Raw genomic sequence first — 17,704 nt, forward strand, 5'->3', positions numbered from 1 at the left:
AGGGGCAACGAACCGTTGGGGGTGGCAGGATCTATTACTATATTGCTCATATATACATATATATACTTTGTAGGTTTGTAAAGAAACAAGGGGTGTTTGTACACAAAGGATGCAAAATAGCATGGTACAGTTTTGTAAATTAGTATCAGACATGGACAGTTAAATCTCAAAGTGCTTTTAATTCAATTGAAACGATAAATGTTGGCACTGTCTGAGAACAGCATCATATACAACAGCATATTTACAGACTTTTATAACTACTGATAACATTTTATTAGCATATGACATATATAAAAATACAATAAACATGAATAACTTATAGCTGCATAAAATGTAATTTTAAAAAGCCCACAGTGGTCAACTTTACTTGACATGTTACATATTTAACCCTTGTTAAGACTGCAACACTTGGACAGCTATGGTCCTTTATTAGTGATACACATCTTCATGTTTACAGTAAACAGGAACCCGAACATTCAGTTGAAAACAGAAACAGACAATTGTTTTAATCATGCCTTAAACTCAATTTAAACAGCATTGAATATTTATATAGTTGGGTTTCAAGGCTTTCAATTCTCCAATATTATATATATATATATATATATATATATATAAAAACTACAAAGGCAAATCATACATCAACTCTCTTTTAATTACCAAACTGTCTACCAAACTGGTATAATTGTGTCTTTAATGATATAACAACAGCTTAATGACTTTGGTTTTCTCAAGCAAATACACAAATTGTTATAAAAGCAGCTCAGAGGCCTTATTGAGTGCAGCGTTTTCTCATTTTTACCACTGTTGTCAAAGGCAGGTGTAGCATCTTCAAGTCAACATTTGGGAGCCATATTTTACAGCTTGAGCAAAAGCTAATTTCCAGTGAGCCATAAAACAACTGCAATGGTAGAAAACCACCAGCAGTCATTGCAGTGCTCCAGTTTTACACCATTACAATTGTTACACTTTTTATTTTCATTTATTTTATTTTCTATCATCAGCAGCAGAGTACCATACATACCTGCTATACGTGTGTGTTATTAGTGGTATTAAGCTAGCTGTAGTCAGGGGCCATAGGTAAGAGACTGTTTGCTGTTTGACTTTTGCTGTTTGTATTCTACCTTAAAATGAGAATATTAGTGTTAGTGTAGTGGCATCATGGGGCAAATGGCAGCCGCCTTATAACTTGTTCTGCAGTATAAAGGGCCGCCATATAAAAGGGGAGCACTCTGTATACAAACATAAATAAAAAACAGACTTAAATCCATTTTATCTAGTAAAATAAATTGGCATCCTAAAGGCATACATTACACGTTATAAGTCTAATGCAAAAATGCTTTGCTGATGTTTTTACCCCCAAATCCTCCCTCACAAAAAATGTGAGTGCAAATATATACGTTGTTGTGTTGCACGTTTTAACTGCACAAGAGTAAAGGCTTGTCCAGTCAAATGCATTGGAAAGAAAAAATGAAGAAGAAAACATGCTTATCAGAAAGTATAAGTGACCTGGAATGAATCAAAAAATGAATTTGTAAACAATACAGCAAATTGTTTGATTAATTTCCTGTTTCATAGTCCATTACTGTAAAAGCAATTCAATCTGCAGCCCTTCTCTCTGTACAAGTAGTAATTGAGTCTACAAACAAACACTTAGCTTTACTATCTGCTGATCTTACAACAATTAACCTGCAAATGAACTCATCCTGTCTTCAAAACACTGTGCTTTACATTACTCGTTTTGAAACTCAGAAAACTATTGAAAGCTGATGTAAATACAGACTGTATATGTACTTGTACTGATGGCTATAATTGACATATAAAATCCACAAGTAACTTTTTAGCACTGCAAGAGAAAGTGTTTGTGAACCTTCAAAGCTCCTAACAATCCTAAATATTCAAACACAGAACACCTACTGTGTCTGCTTCTACTTACTGTCAGCAGTAAAGTAAAATGTTTAAAGTATATTCAAAAGAAAACAAGAAAAAAGGAAAATAGGCATACTGTGCTTATATCGGTGGATGAAAGGACCATTCTCCTGATGCCAGTTATTGTCTGGTTATAACATTTATAGATTCCCTCAGTCCTCATAAGCTAGATCTGCAAGTGTGTGATAAAATCTTCAATTTCACATTGTGTTCAATGTACTGTATGTGTATGACAATTTTAAATAGGTAAAGGAAACGATGTGTTTTTGTAGAACATATTCATCCCATGAAAAGCAATGCGCACTAAAATATCAAACGTTGCATGGAAATGAAATGAGATGAAACATTGAAAATGTCTAGCATTCCACTGCAGTGTTATACAGATAGGACTCAATGTTGGAAATTTTCCTAGACACACATTATCCCGTTGATTGTCGTTCCTCACCAGAATTTTCAAATGTATTCAACCCGTGTAATGTCAAGAAAACAGTACTGTAACCATCTTCTTTGATGTACCTATCCCCACAATATTTGTTGTTATTATATTCATAACAGTGATTTTGATATGCATGTATACCCATAACGGTATCTGGAGTCAACAACAGAATTAAATAAATAACTCAGCTTAAACTGAGTGAGTAGGACCCATGTTGCATTATATATTCACTTGGCAATCAGTACCAGCATTAGTTACTATTGTTCAGTTTTCAGCATTTTGCCACCTACAGCATTGGTTTATTTTAAAAAGCACATACTGTATCCTCCATTTCAATACTGTGCCTTTATTTATTTATTTTAAAAATCCCCAAATCATTTTTAGTTCAAACAGAATCATTGTTATTCATAATGATATTGCTTTTCATTAAATAATGAATGCCAGTACGGTCAGAAGTAACTATTGTGCCTTTGGTCTTGCCAAGCGTGCCACATTGAAAATAACTGCAGTAAAATCCCTTGGTTAAACAGGGATTGTAGGAGTACCTGTACGTATTTGTGAATGTGCCAGGAGGCCTGCTTTCCATCGTTCACTGACTCAACAGTAGTATTAGCCAGCCCTGCAATGTCTCCACGGGCAAATACCCATGGCTTACTGGCCAGCATAGTCTCTGGATCCAGCTCAGGGAGACCGCATCTGTTAAACTTAATGGGAGTCATGGCCTCTTTCACTGTTAGAAAAAACAAAATCAGAGAAAAGAATTGTACGGGAGCTTTATTTGAATAGATGGCCTCCAAAGCCACCTATAAACAATAACACTAGTACTACAATAAACAATAAGCATAACAGGATTTGTGCATCCACATACATTTTCTTAACGCTAGAATATTCCCTTGTGAATTTAGTGTGAATCAGAGCTTCCCCTCACAGCTCCGTGAGTGAGCCCACTTTAGTCCTGACCTGAACATCATTTTGCTATTCTTCCTGGGCCTCTCTTTAAAGTTGGCAGTTGTGCATGATATGCGCAATCACCTGAGATTACATTGGGCAGTGTAAAGACTGCTACCTTCCCCAGAAAGCTGCTGCAAGAAACCTGGGGCAACTATCAGAGAACCCATGGCTCTGTCTTAAAATCCTAAAAGACCCAGCAGCAGGTTGTCAGGATAAGGGATGATTGCAATATCTTGGTGATGGCTTGAAGATGTTTACTGCCCTGAGCTTTAGGACTGCTTTCAGACCCAAAGATGGCATGATTATCTTCTGCATTATTCTATTTAACAAAAACCTATTCATGTAGAGGAGTTGTTTGTTTCTTTTCTACTGTGAAGAGGCTACAGAGTGTGACAAGGCTTTAGCACTCAAGAGAGATTATTCTTAAATAAAATTGCTTCTAAAAGAACCCACTGACAGTCTACAGGGACAACTATACTGGCAGATGCAGATTGCCAAAGTCCATTAAACAGAAGAAGCCATGCTGTCTTATATGATACAATGACGAATGCATCAGTAGCAAGTAGCAAATAAAAATAAATAAAAAAGACAATACCATAAATATAGGAAAAAACGTTGTAGTTAATATTGTAAATTTTTTATATATAATCTATATATATAAATATATATCTTATATATATATATATATAATCTATATTTATATATATATATATTATATGGGATACCCTCACCAGAGCAACCAGTGAGTGGCTATATTTATTACTTCCACAGCATTCACTAGAAACTCTCGGGAGGAAAGCCTCTCTGTGTAACATGTGATTTTAAGAATTTGTTTCAAAATGAGTAATATTCAAAAATAAATCTAATAAAGCATTATTATTCTTTGACAATAACAAATGTAGGTGAGGAAATGTGTGTTCAATGCTATTGCAAACCAACAAGGAATGGTTAGCCATCTATATTAAATTCTTTTGACATGATATATAACGACACTACAGGTCTGTTTTGTATGAAAATGATGCTCTAGTATCGTTACCATGCCTCTGATTTCTTAAGCTGAATATCTTTGCTTATTTATTTATTTATTTATATTTCAAACCAGTATATTCAATGCTGCTATTGCATCCTATTCTAGTACCTAATCACTTCTTGTGTTGTAGGTGAGATTTGCTCACCATGGCCTTTGCACTGCAAACTGTCCAGGTGACCACTGGAAGTAATAAGGAACCAGGAATACTACTACTACTTATTTAAACCCCCCTTAGAAAAACAGAAGCCTCGGTTGTCCCCTCTTTAAAGATCACTCCCTCATTTTACAGTAACCATACTACTGTATTTGCCATTGACTAAATCTCTATGGGTCATCCCAGCTAACAAGGTTAACAGTTCAGCGGTTAAAAGGAGAGAAAAATGGTTCTTCACTGTTGGTACACATTGTACTATATACTGAAGGCAATATTAACCTTGGTAGCAGGCACTGCCTGACAGACAAGTGACCTTGTCTTTGATAAGCTTTCAGCTCACCTACTATTATTGCTGAAATGATAGATACATAGATAGATAGATAGATAGATAGATTTTTTTATTTTTTTTAAATTAACTGAAACACAAAAAGAAATACCAGTTTCTGAAATGCTTGGACACTTCTGTTGGAATTATCTTTACTATTGCAAATCACCTGCCAGTTTGTTCATGCCTAGGAGCTTATCATTCTGCCACTCTAGTGGGCCAGCCTCCTAGTTTGATTGCTGAAAAGATTTTCTAGCTATCTCAGCTCTTCTTGCCATATACACAGCTAAGCTTCTTCACGAGACATGACACGATACTAAAGTGGATAAGTACTGTAATGCATAGCTGTATCAGAAACTACTATATAAGTTCGGAAAAATACTTTTATCAGCAAAATATTACAGCCTTTTTTTTCTTGCTAAAAATAAATTGCTATTGAAAAATCAATGATGAGTGAACAAATACATATACACAAAGGGTGCTTGATCTTTAGAAGCTTAAGCTAAATACATTGTATACAGTCTATTTTTGCCTGTTTTTTTAATTTTTTAATTTTAATTTTTTAAATTTACTGACTAAAGCCAACCTGGCTTAGCTTCCTAGTTCTTTGTAAGTCAACCAGTGGACAGACAAAGCCATTGTGCTCTTGGTCTTGAAAAGGATCTTGGGACCTTCATCTGTAGAATTTACAATTTTCAATTTGGGTGTGTCCATGAAATCCATTAAGATCTTTCCAACCTTAAAGTTTTTTAAACACAATTGACTGCAGCAAATCATTATGTTTTAATTCAGTGATTGAAAATTAACCAAAGGAATTTTCTGTGACCTTTGCAGTACCCAATTATCTGTCCTATAATGCACCTAGGCCTCATTAGAATATTTCAACGAGACTGTCTCCTGACTAACTTCATCAACTTACTTAATTTTAAGTAATAAACAACAACGACATATTCTATGTACATACTATTTAAAATGGCGCAAAACATCAAAAGGGAAAAAGGTTGCCTAAAAGAGCCATATTTACACAAATGTGTATTTGGCTGCCATAACTTATTATGTATGCATGTACAATGTGTTCAATTTGCACTTGTTTGCATTCTCATTAGCTGCAGTATATCTGTGATGCTTCAGTAAACAGTTTAATGGTATAATGGGTAACCAATTCCAAAAAAAAAAAAAAAGTGTTTCCAGCTTAAGCAGCTTATTATATTGCAAATATATATATATAATATATATATATATATATATATATAATATATATATATATATATATATATATATATATATATATATATATATATATATATATATATATACACACACACAGGAATATATTTAGGACAGTAATTTAACTGTGAATCATTCATTAGTTTTCATTGAAAGCCCTTAATAGAACAATTCATCTAAAAACATCTGATGCTCAATTGGTTTGTTTCCCCTCCCCATTTCATTGGGCATTATAAAAGTGTCTTTGGAAGTAAAGCACCCTCTGCTTCCAAATAGATGACATTTCATGGAGGCAACTTTCTGAAGGATGTCATTCATTAGCATGGAACGGTTGCTTTTATGTTACAGATCTCGTAAAAGCATTCTATATGCATAATTTTACAAACTGTTACACCACTTGGTGGATTTTAATAATGTGCTTATCCACTGCACCATCTAGCCCTCTTTATTTGTTACAGCATAATTTAAAGAGTAAGTAGCGGGGTTCCGAAAAATATAGCGTTACACATCCCCACGTGTTGCTAACTAACGTACCTGTAATTTTTATTTATATTGTTAACATCCTGACAACTTTTTATGCTTATAACTTTAACCTGTTTCACAGCTCTTTTCAAAATGTCCGCCCTAGCACACTGGGGTTTGAAATCTGTCCCCTAAATGACTGCAGGAAGAGCGATCTGGCTTTTCTGTTCCATACCAAATCATGGATCATTACTGTTGTGTTACCTGTTTGACCTTACACTATCAGTGCACTACAGCAGGCATTCTGAAAAGAGCTTTGAAACTGACTTTAAAGTTGTAAGTGTAAAACGCTGTCAGGATGTTAACAATAAAAATACAAATTACAGGTACGTTATTTAAGCAGTTGTAGCAACTAATATATTTTGTTGTGGTGGACAACACATACACATGAGAAATACTGATATAAAATATAGGTTATATATCTAAACATCAACTGAAGAATATCACCTATAACGTAAAAATCAGAATAATGCATGGCATTAGGTCAAATCCCATTGTTAATACTGTATAAAAAATATTCTTACCTAGACATGGGTGTATTGCGAGCAAAAAATATCTCTGATGGGTCATAATGTAAGGAGAACGGCACATCTGATAGAACGACTTGTCAACATGGAATAAGACCGAGCTTTAGTTATTCACAGTAACTGAATTAAAACTCAGTTGAATGTTGTAGAATTTTAATTGCTAGGGTAGATTCTCTCATGTGCAATGGTTGGCCGGATATTTGTTGCAGCAATAAAAGATAAGCTTATTAAATCCTAAATCAGAAATACTGCACCTCAAAAAGGAAAAAAAAAAAAAAATTCCCACAAATGCAGGATGACATTGATAACACAGGACTAAAACAGTATCTCAACCTTCACTAAAGTGATAGGTATCATATTAAGTACTCCAGAAATCTGGTAAATAAAGATAAGCAGAACAGCGGTAAACACATATTCATGAGGGAGCAATGTCTTATTTATGATGGTGCTAAGAACATTTTCCAAGAATAATTCAAGGTACTGCACGTGATACATGACTTGTGCAGAATCCAAGTTGGCTGATTATTGTGGAGAAGTGTTTCTCTTTAAGATGTGTTGTTAGAAGCCCAAGAAAGTATTCCACAGACAAAACAAGAGGCCCCAAAACCAACTATTTAATTATATTTATGTAAATATGAGGATTTTATTCTTAATTGCAAGTGTTTAATGAAAACAAAAATGTTTCCAGTTTTACCATTACTAGCTAAAAACACAAATGTGCAAGTGGCAACCATGTTGTTTAAAATGCTTAGCTATTCCAGCATAACTTGAAGACGTTAGGTGAATGTTTATAAAAATAAAGCTTAAACTAGTGCTGTGCAGTACCTACCAGTCTTTGGAATCATGATACAAAATTTTAATATGCTGCAGATTCCCGTTTATCCTCGATTCAAATCAATAAGAATATAATAGATGTTAACATTTTCACTGGTTTAAATTTTAAATCTCAGTAGATTATTTATGGCTTGCAGAGATGTTATGATTGCACAAAGCTTACTACTAGACCACAGATTTTTGTTTTTTCCTTTAGTATTGTCTAAAGCATTGCTGTCCAACCGATGGTTCACTGAGAGCCACAATATGGCTATTTTGAAGTTTCCCATTTAAGGTATTTAATGGGTTTGAACAGACTGTACATTTACAATGCAATATATTAATGAAAACTAATAAACCATTGTCTTTGTGTAGTTATATTTAGTAGGTTTCTCGTAAACGTTTTTCTTTTTTTTTTAATGGCTCTGTAATTAATTGTTATGGCTTGTATAGCCGCAAAGATTGGACAGCTTTGGTCTAAGCAAAGCCACTATTTAGATCATTTACATAGACCCATATTTATTTAATAATAAAATTATCATGTCTGGTCACCAATAAACAAGGACAAAGTTAAATTTAACTTTGAATGCAGTGGGTAAAATGCATCCTTCAAAACAGATAGAACTGTGACAGGCCCTCTGGCACCAGTTACCTTGACAGCAAGTCTGCATGCTTGTTATGCTTATATTTTCAAGTTCCTTGACTTAAAACAATGATCTTTGGCTGAACACTAAGGGCCTCATGCTCTAAATGGTGGTAAACTACCTGAAATACTGCGTGGTAAGAGAAGCCCATACTGCACGCAAAAAGGAAGCTGTGTCCGCTCCATTCACTAATATAAAATGCACGAATAAGGCGAGCTAAATTATTCATTTGCAGTTATCATAGCACTCGAAATGCTGCACGTGTTACACACCCTTTATTTTAGAATATGGGCACTCCAAAGCACAGGTAGTCCGGCTCTCACTTTGTCAGAATGACAGCGACCAAGGATCAGCAGCCGGCACCAGCTATATCTTCAGTGGGTCTCCGTAGGATGAGGGGAGGTGGCCCGGTGTTACACAGTTTTCAGCATCTCCATAGAATTCTGTATCCCCTTAGATTTGACGCCTGCGTAGATCAAGATTGCTATACATGTAATAAAATTAAAATGTGTTTTAAGAAAAAGAATAGTTTTATAAGGTTACTTTTTAATCAAGGGTTTCATGTATTGAGCAACGCAGGAGACTGAGTGTACTGTAGAAAATCAGTGGTGTTAAATGTGCTGTTTTATTTTGCTACAGAATTAGTTTGGTCTTGTTTTCAATATTTGTTGCAAACTGCAGCAGAACTCAATGGCAGTGCTTGAGAACACAGCGGGACTCGGGCACAGGAATATCATGCATCCACGTCCAGTTTTGAAAAACTGCATCTGCACAGGCATGGAATCATGCAGGGATACAGAATTCTGCGTAACACCGTGAATGTCTCGCTTTAAGTCAGTCAAAGCGGAGAAACAGAAAATAATGAACTGAAAACAAATATGTGTTTGTTCACCTTTATCCCCCTCTGGTTTATTTTGAAGCTATTCAGGTACTGAAAGGTTGGCCAACTATAAATGTGTTTCTTTTAAAGGGATTGCAAGTGTGCAGTTTATTTCTTTTTTTTTTCTTTTAAGAAACTTTAACCTTCCAGCTGCTTATCTGGCGATTTCGACGTGCTGCACAGGCTAGTCACAATTTGTGCAGTACTCACTGTTGTCTTTTCCATGACAATAATGCAAATGTTTTCAGGGCCGAAATAATTTAGTGTAATTCGTGTGTTAAAAGAGCACAACTGTCTCTTGGCCGTTTCGGGAGTACAGTGTCATAATGGAAAAAATACAGTACATCATGGGATTGTGTATAGCACTGTCTATTTCTACAATGCATCTTGCATTGAGAAAGTAACACCGTTTGGAATTGGAATAAAGGAAACAATTATGTAATACAGTTCACGTGCAGTCAAAGAATCATATCACGTACAGTATTTTAACACTGTATGTTTAAATATTGCCCTCTTAATCCACAAAACCAACGACGAAACCAACATCCTGTGTAGCCTATATTTGACATTTTATTTGTAGTGTTCTGTGGAACACACGTACTTGTTTATCGTGGAAAAAATTAAATACAGTACCTGATAGCAGATATACGCATTTATCATGTTTCCCACACAGCACTACTAGTGGTCTGCTCCATTTAGATTGTGATTTAGACAGACACCACCTGGTTTCAATAAGCGATAAACTTAACACACGCAGAGAGAAAGTTAGCACCTTTAAGTAAATATGGTTTTTATATCAAGTCCCAACCTCACGGTATTAGGGGAGAGAATTTGAATACATTTCCATGGATTACCATTATTAATTCGCGTGCACTGTCTGCACTGAGAGCAAAACAGCTTTTCATTGTTTGGTTCTATAATTTCTAACAATAGGATCAAGCTGATTTTTGTATTATTATTATTGTATTTAATAATTTTTTATTAAAAAATTTTTTTATTTTTATTTAAGTATTTTATATAAAAATGTGTGCTGTTTTTAAATCAATTTAGAACAGTGTTTGTGTTTTATTGTCCTTATTATTTGAAACTGTACTGTGCTTTAACCTGCTTTTCATGGTTGCAGTAAATCTTACCTACTGGGACGCTTAACACTGATTCAAAGGCACTAATGATGAAATCTGCCTTCAAAAGAACAATTTCGTCCTCGTCCTCAATCCAGTCTCCAACTTCATCTTGTTCTGCTCAACAGAAATCCATACTGGCTATGCAGCCAGCCTTCGAAATAACTTTCCGGGGAGACACGAGAGGCAGGAACTTGCAAGTTTCATCTGGAATAAATAAATAAAAAATGAATATGTGAAGTAAAATACATTTGAATAAATAACCATTAAATTAATAGGAAGCCTAATATACCACACATAAACATTAAAGTAGGCCATTTTTGAGTGGTTGACAGGTTTTGTAGAAACAGCAATGTATTAAAATAATAACTAAATGTGTATTGCAGTCTATCATTCTGCTAAAACAGAGCTTTGTTCTGGATTTGATTGCAATGCTACTCGCAAAAGTGTTTGTACTGTACCGGATCTTTGCAACAAGGCCATATTAATTTAATAGCTTTGCAATCTGAATTCTGTACTATAGGCGAAATGAGATCATTAAAGATCTCATCTCACAATGGGAAAAGATTCCCATTAGAAAATCACTTTTCACTGTGGTAAAAATGTAACAAGGAACAAGGGGTGTGTGTGTGTGTAATATATATATATATATATATATATATATATATATATATATATATATATATATATATATATATATATATATATATATATATATAAAGAGAGAGAGAGAGAGAGAGAGAGAGAGAGAGAGAGAGAGAGAGAGAGAGAGAATAAAGCCCTGAAACAATGTGATGTGCAGCCAAACTTGTGTGCCAGTGGTCCTCACACACACACACACACACACACACACACACACAGTGGTTGACGCATGCTGTACAACTTACTAAGCATTCATTTCAAAGAGTTTGAGGTGCATTAAAAATTGTTCTATTGATGTTTGTTCCTTAAATGTTGCATATTATCTTTAACCTGGATAAAAAGCATTAGCAATTTTTCATATTTTAATGACCTAAAGCAGAGAAATCCTTGTTAGATTTTTGAAAATGTTTACAGCCATATAAGAAACACTCTTTACTTGTGTGAGAGTTTCTGAGAAGAAAATAAAATATTTAAATCATGTTTTTTTAAACTTTTTTACTGCAATTATTACCTGTTCAGAAGTGCTTATATTGATTTAGAAATGTTGCCTCTGATTACTTAAAATATTCCAAAAGTTTTTAAATCTTTAAATTTAGTAGGTGTAAAGATTCAAAACCCAAAATATGATGAAAGTAGTATAATGTGTCCTGCTAGGGAACAAATTCATAACACCTGCCATGCAAGAATGTGTGCATATACACTTAGTAGATTAGATTATGTGTGATACGTCCATGTGAAATGTCCATGCATAAGATACTAATTAATTATATTAAAATTAGCTACACCGTTTAAATTACTCTTATAGCTACTCTGACCTCTCATAAAGTGGATAACAACTTGTATGGTACAGCATCCAATACAATATTCCATATCTCCGTTAGAATATTGAACATTGTTATACCATAAAAAGCTCACTGCAGACCTTCAAATCTTCAGATATTTGCAAGAAATATTCACAACTAAACAGAAAAGGGTTCAATGTGCCTTGGATTTTAATATGTGACTGTGTATTGTAATTGTGATAACCAAGTAAACTACTGTATGTTTGCAACACCTAAGAATGCATAGCAATGCCATCTGATTTAATAACTAGATAAAGATTTCTGCAATTTTTATACTGCTCTTGGATGATTTGGCTCACTGCTCATGTATCCACAAACCTCACAGAAAGTTGAAGCTATCCTAATTATTTTTTTGCAGACCTGCTGAGTTTACTAACTCCTTATGGGAGTCTAAAAACCAAGCTTCCCCAGTAACCTGATAAACAAATGTCAGCTTTAGTGTGCAGCATCTGCTAAACTGAGAAAGCTATTGTTATCAAAAGAAAAATAACAAATCAGTGCCATTATCACCATCTGTTCCTATTTATACAAATGCATACAGTACAGCGATGGCCAAAAGTTTTGCATCACCTTGAATTAAAATGAAAATAAAAGGGTATGCTAACCATGGTTACAAAATAATAAGTAATAGGAATGTTATCGCTGGTCCACCATTTCTTCTGTGGATTATCTTTTGGTTCTACTTGAAACGCTGCTGCTTCCTGATACCTATCACTACATATGCTGCATTTCAAACACGCTCCAATGATCTAGCTGCAGTCAGACTGTGTGATCAACAGCAAATGTACTCTGATGCAGTACAAATAGTTAACTTGAAAAAACAAAAACATGTTGATCAAAAAACAACCAAATAAACAAAAGATGCTCAGCACCATATAACTGTGTTGGTAATGTTAATAAAATTGACTTTAAAGTATTTATTACCACTACTTTCAGTCTCCTAAAGCAGTTTTCTTACTTTTTAGAATGACGATTAAATGTTTAAATGAATTGCTTTTTAAATAACATGGCACATCCAGTTGAAGATTTGTTGATTATTAATACATGCTGACATTTGCTACTTCATGGAGAAATAGTCCCTCCCTCTCTCAAGGGCCTTATGTCACAAAAACCGCAGCTTCGAAACAAAAAGAACAGAGTGTAAAACTGCCATCTGTTCATGCTGCAAATGAACACATTGGGTTTCTTTCTTCAACAGGTCGGAATTATATAGTTTCATTTAGGGTGTCCAAGAAACAAAGGGTTCTGGTTGTATTCAAATATAAAAGCATTGTTGTTTTAGCTCTGGACAGACTCATATACTGAACACCTTTTGTTTCGGATTAGGGTTTTCAACCACCTGAGGGAGATAAAGATCAAATACAGTGCTTTGCAATAACTGTGGAAAGAGAGCTTAAGTAATACACAGACATGAAGCTTGGGCACACATCTTAATAAACTGACTATTGCAGTATTAGCTCAACAGACCCAATATTAATGAACTTTCTTGTTGGAGCCTGATGACTTTGTACCTCTTCTGGGACAGCTCTAATGTTTGTGAATCCTTTCCTGAAGATCACAAAGACACGGCGGGCTCCACAGCGCAGGGCAGAGGTGGCGCAGTCGAAAGCGGTTTCGCCGGCACCCAGGAATAGAACTGTGCCGTGCACTACTGGCAGCTTGGAGCGGCAACCACACATCCCTGAGTGATTAGGGAGGGGGGGGGGGGGAAAAAACCTCTCTATGGAATCATTTCTGGTCAACAGCTCAAAAGACAGTAGTACTTAAAGCAGTGTAAAATTGCATCTTGGAGTCTGCAGACACAGCATGTCACTATCAAATTATTCTGCTTCACTGCGAGACAGTTTTATCAGTTTTACTCCGGCCCCCCACCCCTGTCCTCATATAAGTAATTTCATACCCAATACCTTCAGCAAAGCAACTCTTACTTTATCATCTATATGGATGACTACAGAGTATATTGAATAAAGCTGATTTCAGTATCCGATATCGCTTTTCATTCGAATCACTTACAATTCCCACAGTAAATGTTCCTAGTGAATCAGAATATTGTTCTCTCTTTAAACTCAAATAAGGGAATTCTATCATGCTATGTATACATTCCAAGCATCAAATATATATTTTGAAGTCCAGGACAGTTAATACCTTATAGACCGACTGGTAACATTCATGGTACATACAATATTTTAAAACAGTCATAGTGCTACCATTTTTCTTTTTTCTTGTGGTCTCTGCAGGTTCTGAATTAGAATGTTGCAATGTATCTCTACCTTTACTGTGTATGATAACGTCTAGCAAATAGCACCCATTGCATCATCTAGGCCCTCAATGACTACATGTTCCACAATATCCAGTCTTCTCCCTCAGCAACTGTAGAAAGTGCTTTGAACAAGGCCTTTGCCTTTCATTTGCCTGTTGGATTGATAAAGGCTTGGTACACAGCAGAAATGCAAAAAGCAAACCAGAAAACTGGTAGAAAACATGTTTTTTTGTATTTGTTTGATTTAAACATAGAGCACCTTTTCAATGAAGGAATAATCTTCACGCAACAGTGATATGCTATGCCGCTTATATGGTATAATCTTTTCCTTTTAACAGTTTTTTTTTGTTTTCTTCTATTCTAGAGATGTATAACAGACATAATTGCAATGTAAATGCTGTACTCTTATGTCAGCGCTGTCAAGACTGTATCTGATTTACTGGCACTGGAAACCAGTGGTAAAAAGTCCTTTGAGATATAAAATCCTTGTTCCATTGTCAACCCTTCAAAGATTTTGTGTCTGTTTGGCTCTGGCAAGTCTGTTAAAACATAATGACAGAGGATCTTTTCATTATTACATGATGTCATTTGGTTTTCCTGTACTGACAAGTTTTATTTAAGTATTTATGATAATGGTTACTTTCATAGATTTATATAAATTCAGGGTTTTAACTGATTAACCCCCTTTGCGGTCCTATGTTGGACTAGGTCCGACATTACAATTTTCCATTTCCAGTCCGAAAAGATGTAAGCCACAGGTCTCCAGTCGTTTTTTCTCTGGAAAAGGCAGAGAAAACCTTTCAATGGCTGAGTGAAGCCGAAAAAAAGGGCGTATCTGATAGCCCCATGCACCACAGAGATAACATGGACATAAACAAAGGAGATAGCTGCTTCTGCATCCAGCTCTCAAAGAATATCACTGACATTTTCATTGCTTTTTGAGATGTTATAGTAATAAAATAATGACTTTGATAGCATTATTGAGGAGTTTGGTGATAAAACGAGTGATCAGGAGAGGATTTATCAGTATGCACGTCTATAAAGAGGTATGTGAAAAATACAGTGAACAAGGGGTGGGGCTTGGCTGGAGATATACTACTGAGTGTCCTTTTGCGATTCAGTGCCTTTTAAACCAATTTTACTCTGAAAAAAATTATTTTAAAACAGCGTGTGTAAAATAAACAGCACGTGTGAAAATAAATTGGACCTGACATGCCTGACGGGAGCTCCCATGGGGTGGCGCACAATAGGCTGAGCACCACCCGGGGGGGGGGGGGGGGGGGGGGGGAGCAGGTTAGGTCGGCCAGGGTGTCCTCGGCTCACCGTGCACCAGTGATCCCTGTAGTCTGGCCGGGCACCTGCGGGCTTGCCTGTAAGCTGCCCAGAGCTAAGTTGTCCTCCGACTCTGTAGCTCTGGGTGGCTGCATGATGAGTCTGCAGTGTGAAAAAAAGCAGTCGTGGTCGGCTGACGGCACAAGCTTTGGAGGACAGCGTGTGCTCATCTTCACCGCTCCCAAGTCAGTGCAGGGGTGGTAGCGGTGAGCTGAGCTAAACAAAATAATTGGCCACTACTAAACTGGGGAGAAAACAACAAAAATAAAAAAAAACTAATTGGCGACTACTAAATTGAAAAAAAAAAAAAAGTGTTAACTTCGGGATTCAGAAACCCTGGATGAAACTAGATTGGCCCAGGCGAAAACTAGACTTGTTAGACCACCAGGTTTCACACTTAACACACATAAAGAGCCAACTTCCCAACTTTTCGGTATGTTTTCATACCTTTGTCAAGGGAATGTGCGTTTGAAAACAAACAGTGGAGGAACTATATCCCATTTTCAAAAAGTGCATGCATCACTAATTAAAAAAACAGAATTGTCTTTTTTTAAAGTGATACACACCTAAAAAAACTTAACACAAAAAAACATAATAAACAGGAAAATTGGTTTATATATATATAAAATATATATATAAAAGTCTGTATGGTTTCTGAAGTACTTTATAATGTTCCCTAGTGTTCTGAAAAAAGGACACCATTTCCAAAATGTTACTGCAAAGTAACAGATTTTTTGAGAATTTTTATAGGAAGACAGTCCAAAAAAATGATTTGTCCTGGGGGAGCATCCCACTGAAAAATGCTTGGTCCTGAAAGGGTTAATGATTCACACATTAATCACACCTGTGGGCTTTGATTGATTAAAACATAACTGATCGATTAGTATTGTCTACCCGAATGCGTTATCAAAAAAACGGTGCACAAAAAAAAAATCTTTACAAATGGCAGAGGGTTTCTAAAGACCTTGGCAAAAGGACAACTAGAAGGTATACCCAATATTCCACCATATCTCAGAATGAAGAAATAAAACTGTGAAACTTGCAACATTTGCTTTCCTTTCACGGCAGTGCTATAAGTTTATTCTATCCTCTTAGTCACAAGAAAGTAGATTTTTTTTTTCATTCAACATGTTTCTTTCAAAACAGTATGAAAAAATGAGCAGCAGTATCGTTCTTGTTCTTCAGCTAACTAAAATAGCACTCAATAAAATACATCTCTTCAGTTAGTTTGAAACATTAAAGCTTATGGTATACCAAAAACAGCAATTAAAAACTAAGCTAATAGTTTAAATGTACTTTGATGCGAGTCAAGTTTAAAACCCCTAATATGAATGCATTTCTGTCATCAATATTTTTATTGACATTATTGTTATTATTATTGTTAGTATTGTATGATAACACTATGTAACACAATTTTTGTTCCTGGGTAGTAAGTGTTATTTCCTAATTGCTTATGCCTCAAAAATATAGAAAATGGCTATTATTCCCCACAAACTTTGTTTTTGTGACCAGGACAGTGATATTTCAAAATATCACTATTTCCAGTGGGAAAATGGGCAAATGTGTGTCTTTTCGTTCACATAAAGTCAGAAAAAAACAACATATGAATCCAAATTAACATGTATTTATACTAAAGTAATACGAAAATGACTACAAAAGATTTAGAAGTGAGCAGTTTCTCGAGATTTACGATTATACTGTAAATACAGTACAAATACAATCTTGAAAAACTACTCACTTCTAAATCTTTTGTAGTCATTTTTGTATTACTTTAGTATAAATACATGTTAATTTGGATTCATATGTTGTTTTTTTCTGACTTTATGTGAACGAAAAGACACACATTTGCCCATTTTCCCACTGGAAATAGTGATATTTTGAAATATCACTGTCCTGGTCACAAAAACAAAGTTTGTGGGGAATAATAGCCATTTTCTATATTTTTGAGGCATAAGCAATTAGGAAATAACACTTACTACCCAGGAACAAAAAAAAAAAAAAAAAAAAAAAATTGTTACATGTAATAAACTGAAAAAAGGAAGCATTTATTTGAAAATAGAAAACAAAAGCTT

At 35.1% G+C, this 17,704-nt stretch overlaps 1 pseudogene; it reads right to left on the bottom strand.

Moving 5' to 3' along the window:
• Positions 1–17,704, bottom strand: part of LOC121327100 — a 173,447-nt pseudogene that overhangs the window by 96,570 nt on the left and 59,173 nt on the right.

This window comes from Polyodon spathula, chromosome 14 (genome assembly GCF_017654505.1).
Source record: "Polyodon spathula isolate WHYD16114869_AA chromosome 14, ASM1765450v1, whole genome shotgun sequence".
NCBI lineage: Eukaryota > Metazoa > Chordata > Actinopteri > Acipenseriformes > Polyodontidae > Polyodon > Polyodon spathula.